Raw genomic sequence first — 12,065 nt, forward strand, 5'->3', positions numbered from 1 at the left:
ACGTTTGTTAACACTCAGTTCTAAGTCATCTCTTTCTTGAGGTTGAAGATTCAATATTTACTACAATCATAAAAATAACACACTTTCAGTCATGATAGACCAAACTGAAAACGATCCAGACGTATTGATTAAAACAAAAGTTTAATTCGAAATTCCATACAATCATTGGGTTTGATATAAATATTTTTACTATCAGGTTTCAAATGTTTATCCGATAAGAATAGTAGTCCGAATAACTCAAGTAATACTAATAATAAATCTGAAACAAAAAGATATCTTTGTGATTCTATCAAAATAACATCTGCTGGCAACTGAAATCTCTCTACAGCTAAAAAGAATTGTAACATGAAATAGTCTATTTATCTTCTACAGAGATGTTGTATTTTTAATGATTCTTAAGGCCACCATATGTCAAGGTTGAAGACGTATAATAAACAAGCATGTGTTGCTGAATGGAATGATTGGCAAATATAAAATTTTACTTAGAAATGATTGACAAGTCTCGACCTTAGCTTCACCTGTCTATAAACACGAGAATAGACTGTGGATTGGTTGCTATAATCATAAGAAATACAGAGAATAACCAATTTATGTGCAAGAGTGTTAGGTAAGTATATCAGGATGTCAAAGCTATTGGGGTTGTTTTTTTGTTTTTTTTATTACATGGTAGTCACTACATATGAAGGCCTGTAGGCCATTCTTGGATAAGTGTTAATGAGTGTGTGATGATCATTGAAACGACAGCATAAAATCGTTAGTAGACGATATTTTTTTATTACATTTTTTTATTACATTTTCACCCCACATAAGGCACAGGGCCATTTTGATGTAGGGAGCTATTATCAGGGACATAAGCTACAGGGGTACTATATGGGAAGTTGGGCAGCAAGATGTCTGTTCACGTTACACTTGAACTTCTGCATATCAGTACAGTTGGAGAAGTAGGAACCCGGAAGTGAATTCCAAAGTCTAGCGCTTCTGGAGAAGAAACTACTGGAGTAGAAGGCTCTCTTACATCTAGGGATTTCAACTGTAAAGTGGTGGGATGTTGCTGCTTGTCAGGTTTGTCGGGGGTATTTACGTCGAGGGGGTACAAGTGCTTGCAGTTCATTGGAGTATTCACCATTAAAGTACTTGTAAGACAGGCAGAAGGATGCTACATTTCGTCGATAGGACAGAGGCTGAAGCTTAGATGACAGTTCAGGACCTATTAGGTTGGCGACTCTCTTTTGAACCTTGTCTAGGAGTGAGAAACTAGTAGCAGATGCACCAGCCCAAATATGACAACAATACTCCATACATGGGCGAATGGTGGCTTTATAGAGGCACAGGATACTCTTTGGCGTTAGTAGCTTTCTAGCACAGTAGAGAGAACCTACCTTTTTCGCAGCGGTCCTGGCAATATTCCCAATGTAATTTTCCAACTCATGTTTCCTGTGAACGTTAGGCTAAGGAGTTTAAAAGATGTACTTTCCGATAAAGAGTCTTTGGCCATTGCTATTTATATATATAGTTATTATATATAGTTATTGAAGGAAACAAGTTTAGTCTTGACAGCATTGAATGTGACCATCCATTTTTGTCCCCATTCCACAACAGATTAGAGGTCATCCTCTAGTGTTTCTGCCATTTCTCTAGATATGTGTTGATTAATTGTTACATGCAAGTACATGTTGTTTGTCTAATACAACCGTACACATTTTCAAAATAGTGTTCGAAATCATGGCGTTAATTTATAGGAACGTGCTCCTAAAAAATGATTTAGTATAGAAAGATTTCTGCCTCATAGCTCAGAAACACAATAGACTAAGTGTGTCATCAGAAGAGATACAATTTTTTGTCCCTAGAAAAATAAATGTTCATAATGTAGATATTAACTTGCTGTCCACCTCAGCAAGATGTAACACAAGGTCAGAAAGTGGGGATGTCCAGCCAGCTCTCCTAAAGCAAGGGCACTCTAGTCTAGCAAAAATTGCTGAGGTATCCCCATCGACATTCCCCGATAGGGACGCCTCAGGCAACAAGTGATAAACGCCCCACCAGAAAACCGGGTGGTAAGATCTTGGAGGGTGGATATCCTAGATAATATCCAGGTGGTGTACATCAGTCCGACAGGTACTGGGCCAGTTCCTGGCTCCACAGCTGTTGAGCTGATTGTCAAGAACAGATTCTTGACTGTTACTTTCTACCCAAGTTTCCAAGCAACCGAAGCAGCAAAGATACTCATCCTCATATGTATGAGAAAAAATAAATACATTAGTTTCAGTATTTTCACATTGCTGTTCTGTTAACATTTCATTTTTCCATTGTGTGTGTTGGTTAGAGGATTTAAAAAATTATTTTGTGCGTGATGCCTCTTCTATTTTATTTAATGAAATTGGGGTCCTGGATATGACCTTAAACGATATCCGATGGTGAGGCCCCAGCTTGTGGGCTTTGGGGAGTGTGAAACCACCCTTTAATGGCCATTGCTCCCAGGTCCATTCTGACCCGGAGTGGTAGTACCTGTTAGGGTCCCAAGTATGGGTCAAATAGAAACAGACTTAAAAAAAAAAAAATAATAATAATATACGCTATTAAAAAAAATTTCTTCAAAATCACTGGATTCAGCATTAAATAACCTGAAAAGGGTTGATATGCCGTAAAACAAAAACAACCAAACTAATGAAATTGGAAAAAAATGTATTCCACGTTCTTCTTTGGCACAATGAAGAGCGCTCCTTTTGGAGGGAGTTGGGGGCTTCTACATTAATGAACCTTGTATCTTACTTGTCTGTACTTGTGAGGTGCAAATGTGTTAAGCAGGTGCTTTGTGATTTTGAAAATGTTAGAATATATCAATCTGGAATGACTAGAGCAAAGAATGACAGTTTGTTTATAATATTCAACCAAGTCAAAACGATTTGTGACCCTAGAATTTGAAAGGTCAAACCTGAAAGAACTCAGGATGAGATACAAAAAAAAACAATGTTTAAACATTATGAATGAATCTCTCTCTCTTTCTTTCACTCCCTTTTCTCTCTTTCAATGAAGAAAAAGAGAATTATAAATAATTCTATTGTTTTACAACAGCTAAGACTTACATTCTAGGGTCGACGGACACGACATAGCAGTTTAGCTGTTTGCGTCTGGTTTCAACTGGTCTTTATAAAAATATGCTTCGCCAGTGTTAAACGTAAAATAAATTATATATTTTTATAAAAATGCATTTGTTCGCTATTTTTGTACAAGCGTTCGATTTCAGCATGAGGTCCTGCCGTTAATATCAACGATAGAAAGATGCGTGTAACGACACAATGAAGACTCAAGAAGCGACCTACGCCAGCCAGTTATAGCCGACGACATATCGGCCCATTGCATTGATGTTTCCATGTGCCTTTCGCTTGATATCGTTTACTCCCCTGGGAAGCTGGTTGCATTCCCAGGACATTCCTTAACCAGATAACTCTCCCCGGGAAACGATAGTGTCATACTATAACTATGCCATTATCTATGCTGAAGTAATACTTATTTTACCTGTTAATAAACAATGCCTATAAGCAGCTTCAGAAAATAAGCAGAAAATTATGACGTCACCGATTCTATTGCAAGCATTGGTCGCTACTGATCACTTTATACAAAAGAATTCATTTTTATAATTGACGAGACTCAAGCAAAATTAGCACGGAAATAAGAGTAAAAAGTTATATTGGGTGTGGGTATATGTACATGTAAACAGAAAATAATGTAAAGCATATATTCATTAAAAAATGAATATCTTATATGTTTTACTTAGCTTTTTTTCTTTTAAATAACCACGAGCAACATCGAGACAGAGTGCCTGCTAGGTTTTAATAAAAGAAAAGGCGTGAAAGGAAGATTAATATCCCTACTTAAAAAGTAATGGTGTATTTGTAAATAAGGCTTTTTTTCCGAGACTTAACTTGTAGGACACCATTTCCGTCACACAAATTCTTGAAACGGTTGGTCACTATACTGAGTGCCTTTCAGAAAAATGGGATGGGCAGGTAAGGGGCTTGCATTTTCCTTTGTATCACCAGCTAGCCACTCGAAGTTGGCATTTTATTTGAGGTTTAAATTAAAATTAAACCAATTTACACTAATCAAATTTGGACGCTTATTACCACAGCTTATAAAGATTTAAACGGGGGTGGGGGGAGGGTAACAGGCAGGAGAAAAACAAATAAATTAACTAATAGATAAACATGTGCAACAAATAAATGATTGATAATTAGGTAAACTAAAACAAGCAAATAAACAAACAAAAATTGCATGAGTGGGATATTAATATTGCTACTTCAAACGTAATAGACTTAACTTGTGGGACGCCACTTCCGCTGCACAAATCCTTTAGAAATTTTGTTATTATTGGAGAACAGGGAAGAACAGGTGCTCCCGTGCGTGCAAGGCTGAACGAAGTATGATGCGAAAACTTCTACTTTTACTAATCTACAAAGCATTATTACTGTCGATCAGAATTGTGTAGGTAGTGTGATAATGTATGGGAGAGAAACCTGGTTAGTGCGTTGCTATCTATCTATCTATCTATCTATCTATATATATATATATATATATATATATATATATATATATGTATAGTAATTTATAAAAAATATATGGCGATTAAGCTACACTGAATATTCTGCGTTTCATCCACTATAGGATTCGTCAGGCTTATGCGCATAAGCCTGACGAATCCTATAGTGGATGAAACGCAGAATATTCAGTGTAGCTTAATCGCCATATATATATTATAAATTACTAAATGGCTCTACCTACGTATTGAGCACTTTTGAAGTAAATACTTAAAGTTTACGCATAAATCTATACTTTCGTATATTAAATTTATGTGAGTAAATGAAGTAGTTATATATATATATATATATATATATGTGTGTGTGTGTGTGTGTGTGTGTGTGTGTGTGTGTGTGTGTGTGTGTGTGTATATATGAGAAATAATATAATAATTATAGGATAGATTTGTAATGTGGTTTTTAAAACAGGTTTAGATCTAATGACCCGGAAGGAAGATTTAATCTGGATATTATGATGGTATGGCCACATTGAAAGAACGGATGGGGGCACTTAGGTTAGTAGATGTAAAACAGCTTAGACAGTAGGTACAAATTTAGTTCACAGAGGAATGTAAAGAGCAACATGAGAGGAATGCATTTGAGAAAAAGAAGGAGAACGGATAACTTGGCTAGAGATAGGTTTGTTCCGAAGCAAATTTCTGAAAACCGTTCATAATAGTATATGGTTTCTCTTTTCTTTCCAGATATGATCAGCTATACCTGACTTTTCAGTTTCTCCACGTGCTACGGCTTTTCGATGTTCTTCTAACCGTACTTTTAGTTGACGACACATCTCACCTTTGAAGCAGCACATAAGCTAGGTGATAACCAATTACTACCTAGTATAGAATTTAATATGATATGATAACCATTATATATAAACAATACGTAATATATACAAGTAATAAGTATAAACGTTAATATATATATATATATATATATATATAGAGAGAGAGAGAGAGAGAGGGAGAGATAGATAGATAGATAGATAGATAGATATAGGTATACATTAATATATAGTAATAGTGATATTTACAACTAGAAATGAAATCAGTTTAAAGCTCCTAAAATTCGTACCAGAATTGTCTGCAAGTATACAGCAGTTAAAGTACTTGGAAAAATCAATTGAAAACAGTGATATTCTCTTGAAGGTTCAATCCTCAGTGTGGGCGACCGAAAAATACAATTGCGAATTACTCTATCAAGTCATGACTGACGGAACAAGAGCATGCTACCCCCGTGAAGTAAATAAATGCTTCTGCTCGAAATTCCGCCCGAATTCTCGAGTTCGACAGACACATTCCCAGATTCGTTGAGATACACCTGAATAAGGACGAAGGTTACATCGACTGAAACGTCGTGAAAATCACACTCAAGATGAGAACAGTAGTCTGATGAATCCAAATAATACGAAAAGATATGTAATGTAAAATGCCGCTACACATGTGAATAGTTTCACTAGAGATAAGGAATGGTTAAGTAAATACTTTATTTATTATCCATGCCTGTCCTACATTGTATGGGATGCAGTGACGTCATATTTGATTTTCATTTTTCGTAACACATTTTTAAAAAGTTCGAAAAGTCTCATTATAAGCTGTGCTGTGTTTTCCCCCTTTGCTGATGGTATTTCTTAAGATGATTATTTGAAAATGTTTTATATTAACAGTCATCTCGACCAGATAAGGTAATACATTATATAAAGAGCGCAAATTTGTTTCGTATGCCCAGCTAAAAGCAAACACCCACATACAAAGTAGTATTTTTCAATCGGTGTAACTTTGGATGCATAATATCTAAACGAAAAAGATTCCTTATTTAAAGGACTAATAGCTATTTGTATCATTTAATTCATTTAAGCTATTTGTATCATTTAATTCATTTAAGCTATTTGTATCATTTAATTCATTTAAGTTATTATGATGGACACACATCTTTTAGTGTTATTATGAGTTTGATTTTTAAGGGAAGATTTTTTCAAAGAGTTATTTTCCTTATGCCGACTCAAGTTGTGTGTGGGTATGTCTAGAAAGGCTAGTCGAAGAAGAAAGAGGGGTATCGAGGGAGAAGGGAATAGGAGAGGGGAAATAGAATGGTATAAAAGTTACACATTTGTTCTATGCCGGGTGGCCCTGTTAGTTGTTAAATAAATTATAGCGAAGTATTTTATAATATTTCTGATAACCCAATACAACAATAACAAATGAAAATTGATTGGTCAGAAGCAAAGTTTAATTTTCCAGCTTAAGAGCTATTTGGATCTGAAAATCTAACATAACATTATATACAAGATGACTGAATTTTTTTCTCTATTACACACATGTAAAGAATAATATTGTTTTGCAAAAAAAGAATGGAAATGATATTTTTAAGATGCGTCCATTCAATCTGTGCATTTAGCAATGGGCGTTCTGTTTTTGTCACGATCCAGCTCCCCTACTCCCCGGGGAGTTGGTCCCCATTTCTCCTTCACTCCTCACATTAAAAATCGGCCTTGTGCCTAATTTGCTCGGTGGGGAACAAATAAATACCCTTTTCTTGGCCTTTTGGCCAAATTTAAGTGTAGTATCTGTTCCGGCAGATACTGCAAGCAAAGACCATATGTGGGAGCAGACTCACATATATAAGACCTTGGTCAATGTAGGGGCAACCCTTCATACCAATTATCACTATCCAGCTCCCCTACTCCCTGGGGAGTTGGCCCCCATTTCTCCTTCACTCTTCATATTAAAAATCGGCCTTGTGCCTAATTTGCTCGGTGGGAGAGCAAATCAATACCCTTTTCTTGGCCTTTTGGTCAAGATCAAAGTGTAGTATCTGTTTTTACTACATGCTGTACTTATGTTTGTAACTTTGTGATATAAAGTGAGGGATCACTTTTCTGTATTAATTTAATGTAAAATGATCACCCACTTTACAACCAGTCAGTCTCAAAGCCATTCAAGTCATTCTGCAGATCATTCAAGTTGTTTTTGAAGGATTCCAGTTATTTTTTAAGCATTCAAGCCATCCTTAAGGTCATTCAGCTCATCCTTAAGTTAATTAAGGTCATTCTAACTCATTTACTTTTTATTTAAGTCATTTCAGCCCATGTTTTGGTCATTTTAGTTTATCTTTAAGAATTTCATGTCAATCCTACATTCACACATTCATTCATTACACGAGAGTTTACAACTAATGGCTATCAGCCTTGTTGGACTAGATCCGAGTGCCATAAAAATCCTACTGAAACCGATAGTGTGCTATATGCTTTGTAACAATAAAACTGGATAAAACGTCTGAAACCAAAATAATTGAGACCACAAATCACATAATAATAATACAACAATTATTGCAAGACAATATTTGACAATATTTGAATGCTTCTATGCGTTAGTATGCAAATTCTTATTTGAATGAAATGTCTTTCATGCTAACTTTATGCAAATGAAAAGATTCTCAGAAACGAGTTAAAAATAACCAGACTTTTCAATTTGATAAAAGTTCCATTATAGCGTATTTATCATGGGGCGGAGCTGGAACGGTCGAACATCCCAGCTCAACGTAGATAAAGGCAAAAAGTATCCATGCATTAACATGGGAGGAGAGACTATCTTCAAGTACTACCCTAAGCTGGGAATGGGGCAACGGACTTATACTAAGTAGATATTAATAAGTCCTTACATTTTTTCTTTTTTTTTTTTAAATGGAGAGTAGATAATGCATGTGGATGTGTTATCGGCAGCTCCAGTAACTTTCGCTTCTCCTTTTTTGTCCCTCAGTCCACATTTCCGATAAATGATTTTTCTAACAAAGGGTGAAGAAAAAGCTGCTTCCCAGGTCGGTAGTACTTTGTAAACAGTAGCCTGAGATGTCAGAAAAATTTCTGTTTCTATGTCTATCCTTGTGGTCATGTCACTAGTAAGAGTGCTGGAGGTAAACGTTTCATCTGGGCTGACATTACCCGCCTGATAGTCAGGGACCCAAACCTTGGATTAACCTCTCAGGAGGCTGTCCTATCAGCAGGTGCTGCATTGCCATTTGGTGAATGGATTCTGGACCATACAGTAGTTTCTGGTAGTGCCTCTCGATGTCATACTAGTGGGTAATTGTTACGGCTTTACCTTATCATGTGCTACAAAAAAAACAAACTCTTGTCTTTTTCTCTTATTTTCCCTCTCTGTCCTGCTCCAACCAAGTCTACCGACCTGCTCCACAAACCCCAAAACCTCAACAATCATGAAAAGTCTCAAAAAAAGAAACACGAATAAACGTAGAACCCCATCCTCCAACGTAGACCACTACTACCAGGTCTCCTTGTCCAACATCAGGGTGTCTACGTTCCAACCTTCCAGAGGTTGAAACACAATTACACAAGACGAAACCGGACATATTCTTCCTAAGTGAAACTGGCATAGGGCCAATCACTTCCCTAGACGAATTCATGATTAAAGGATACTCTAACTTAACATCTAAATCTGACCCCCAAGATCGCCATGGGCATGGAATATGTGCCTGCATCAAAGATGGTTTTCCATGAGGTAGGGATATCTCTAGAGAAGATCCTAATTTACCCTATATGTGCTTCCGGGTTCCACTAGCTTACACCACTGCATTTATATTTGCCCTCTATCGCCCCCACAACAGTGGGGTTACTATCTTTAAGAGCATATTTGAGAAAATTGACCACATCCTGTCTGCTCATCCTTCGGCTAACATTCACATTTGCGGTGACTTCAATGTCCATAACGTGGAATGGCTGACCCACTCAAATAAAACCGATGACGAGGGGAGGTTCTGTCATGATTTCGCCATTGCCTATGACCTCACTCAGATTGTTCACTAACCCACCCGTGTGCCCGATACTAGAGGCCAATATGCAAGACTTCTAGACCTTTTCCTCACAACTTCCCCTGAGCTGTGTTCATGTTCCGTTCTATCTCCTCTGGGATCCTCTGACCACTCTGTTGTATCAGTTAAGATAAAACCAACGAAATGCAATAAGTCTTCATATGTACCTCTTCACCCTAAAGTATATCGATACTCTATGGCTGACTGAGATACCTTCCATACATTCATATCTGATCTACCTCTGCATTCCATGTTTAAAAAGGATGTGTCCTCTATAGTATCAGACCTGACCGAATGGTTAATCGTAGGCATAGACCGATTCATACAATCCAAAAAATTCCAACAAAAACCTAACAGCCAGCATAGTTCTCCCCGGAATGTGCTGCCGCCATCGCGCACAGAAATCACTTTTTCCATAGCTACCAACATAATAGACGCACTGAGACTAAAGCTGTTTTCAGGACTGCCAGCAACCACAGTAAAAGAGTAATAAAAAATGCAAGAGAGCTATATGCTCAGTCCATTAAATTCAAAGTAGCTGAGCAGCGGCTTGGTTCCCACCAGTTCTGGCAAATAGCAAACAGGATCTTGAACAGAAACGTGCGTTCTATCCCAACTATCATCAATGGACCTGCGGTCATCTCATCAGCATCAGACAAGGTTAGACTATTTGCCAAGAACTTTGCAGCTAATTCTACCCTATGCGACAATGGCCATCAACTCCCTGTATTTCCTCCTATAACAAATAGCATGCTATGCAACATACAAATATCTATGCATGAGGTTGCCAAGCTAATCAAGAACCTTGATTTCAGTAAAGCAACTGGCCCTGATGGCATTCCAGTTATAGTGCTGAAAAAGCTCCAACCGGAACTTGCCTCCGTACTTACAAAACTGTTTAAGCGTTGCCTTAAGGAGAAGTGCTTTCCAACACCCTGGAAAACCTAATCAGTATGCCCTGTATTTAAGAATTCAGGTGATAAGTCATCTCCCTCTCAGTACAGACCAATAAGTCTCCTGTGTGTCATGAGTAAGTTGTTGGAATCCATATTAAATAAAGAAGTAGTCAACCACCTCAACAGAAACAACCTTCTTAGTGACATGTAATATGGTTTCCGCTCTGCAAGATCTAAAGCAAATGTGCTTAGGGTTATATCTCATAGGATTAGTTAATCTCTTGACAAAGGCTTCCTTTCCAGGGCAATTGCTCTTGAAATATCGAAGGCCTTCGATAAGGTATGGCATAAGGGCCTATATCACAAGATTTCTAGCTACAGTATCACTGGAAATGTTTTCTCAATTATTAAATCATTTCTCTCTTATAGGTTCATAAGAGTAGTGGTTGATGGGCAGAAATCAGAGGCCCACAGTATTAATGCTTGAGGCCCTGTGAAAAATTTCCCCCGCTCTATATCTATGCCTAAATCAAAACATGGATTCCATGAACAAAGCTTCTTTCTTAAAACTGCACACCTGTTGAACTCTGTTCCGTCTGCCTGCTTCCCACCGGACTACAACTTGGATGTCTTCAAGTCCAACGTTAACAAATTCCTAATGAACCGCCCCCCTTAAGTAAACACTTCATCAAATCTCCACTCTAACATAATATACTTGCAATAACCCTTATCCCTGAGTGGCTTCCGGGCCTTGATGTGGTGATCACTGTGTAAAAAAGAAAAAAAAAAAAAGGCCCCCAGGGGTCCATCCTGGGCCCAACTCTCTTCCTGATCTACATCAATGATCTCCCAAAACACATACTTAAATCATTCGTTGACATCTATGCTGATGACACGACCATCTATGGCAACACATTAAAGGCCGTAAATGACAAAGTTCTCTCTAATTCTCTCTCCTCTGATCTTGAGCACGTGGTACAATGGGGGAAGAGGTGGCTGGTCGCTTTTAATGCATCCAAAACCAAGCTTCTATCTTTACATCATCAATGCTCTGATCCCCATCTGGCATCAATTGAAGTGGATGGCACTCGTCTTGGGGAGGCTCCATGTTTTGACAAGCTTCTGGGTTTGACCTTTACTCCTGATCTGAAATGGAACACGTACATCAAACCTGTTGCCAAGGACGCTGGGTAAATAGTGGGATCCTTCTACCGCTCCAGAAGATATCTCACTACTGATGCAATTCTCTATCTATATAAAAGCCAAGTACTTCCAAGGATGGAGTACTGCTGCCACATCTGGGCAGGAGCTGCTAAAAACAGCCTATGCTGCCTTGACAGAGTACAAAATAGACTTTGTAACTTAGCGGGGGATGCCCTTTTCTCTTCCCTGCAAACTCTCTCCCACAGAAGAGACGTTGGGAATGTTTTTTGTTATTTCCATGGCAGGTGCTCGTCTGAGCTCCAATCTCTCGCCCCCTCCCTCGCCAATCTTTCCCGAGAAACACCTGTCTGGCTGAAACTACTGTCAATGATTTTCCCCACTCTTTATCTGTGCCTAAATCCAAACGTAGATTCCATGAACAGAGCTTCTTTCTCAGCAGTGCACGACTGTGGAACTCTCTTCCGTTTGCCTGTTTCCCACCTGACTACAACTTGGATGTCTTCAAATCCAACATAAACAAATTCCTGATAAACCGCCCCCTTTAATAAGACACTCTATCAAATCTCCAATACTAATGATTACTACAATACTATCTCATTGA

The 12,065-nt window shown here is 37.9% G+C and overlaps 1 pseudogene; it reads left to right on the forward strand.

Annotated features, from left to right (window-relative positions):
• The first annotated feature begins 7,350 nt into the window (after positions 1–7,350).
• LOC145288459 (U2 spliceosomal RNA) lies at positions 7,351–7,488 on the forward strand (annotated as a pseudogene).
• The last annotated feature ends 4,577 nt before the right edge of the window (positions 7,489–12,065 follow it).

Source organism: Euprymna scolopes, chromosome 11 (assembly GCF_053919585.1).
Source record: "Euprymna scolopes isolate OS-2025 chromosome 11, ASM5391958v1, whole genome shotgun sequence".
NCBI lineage: Eukaryota > Metazoa > Mollusca > Cephalopoda > Sepiida > Sepiolidae > Euprymna > Euprymna scolopes.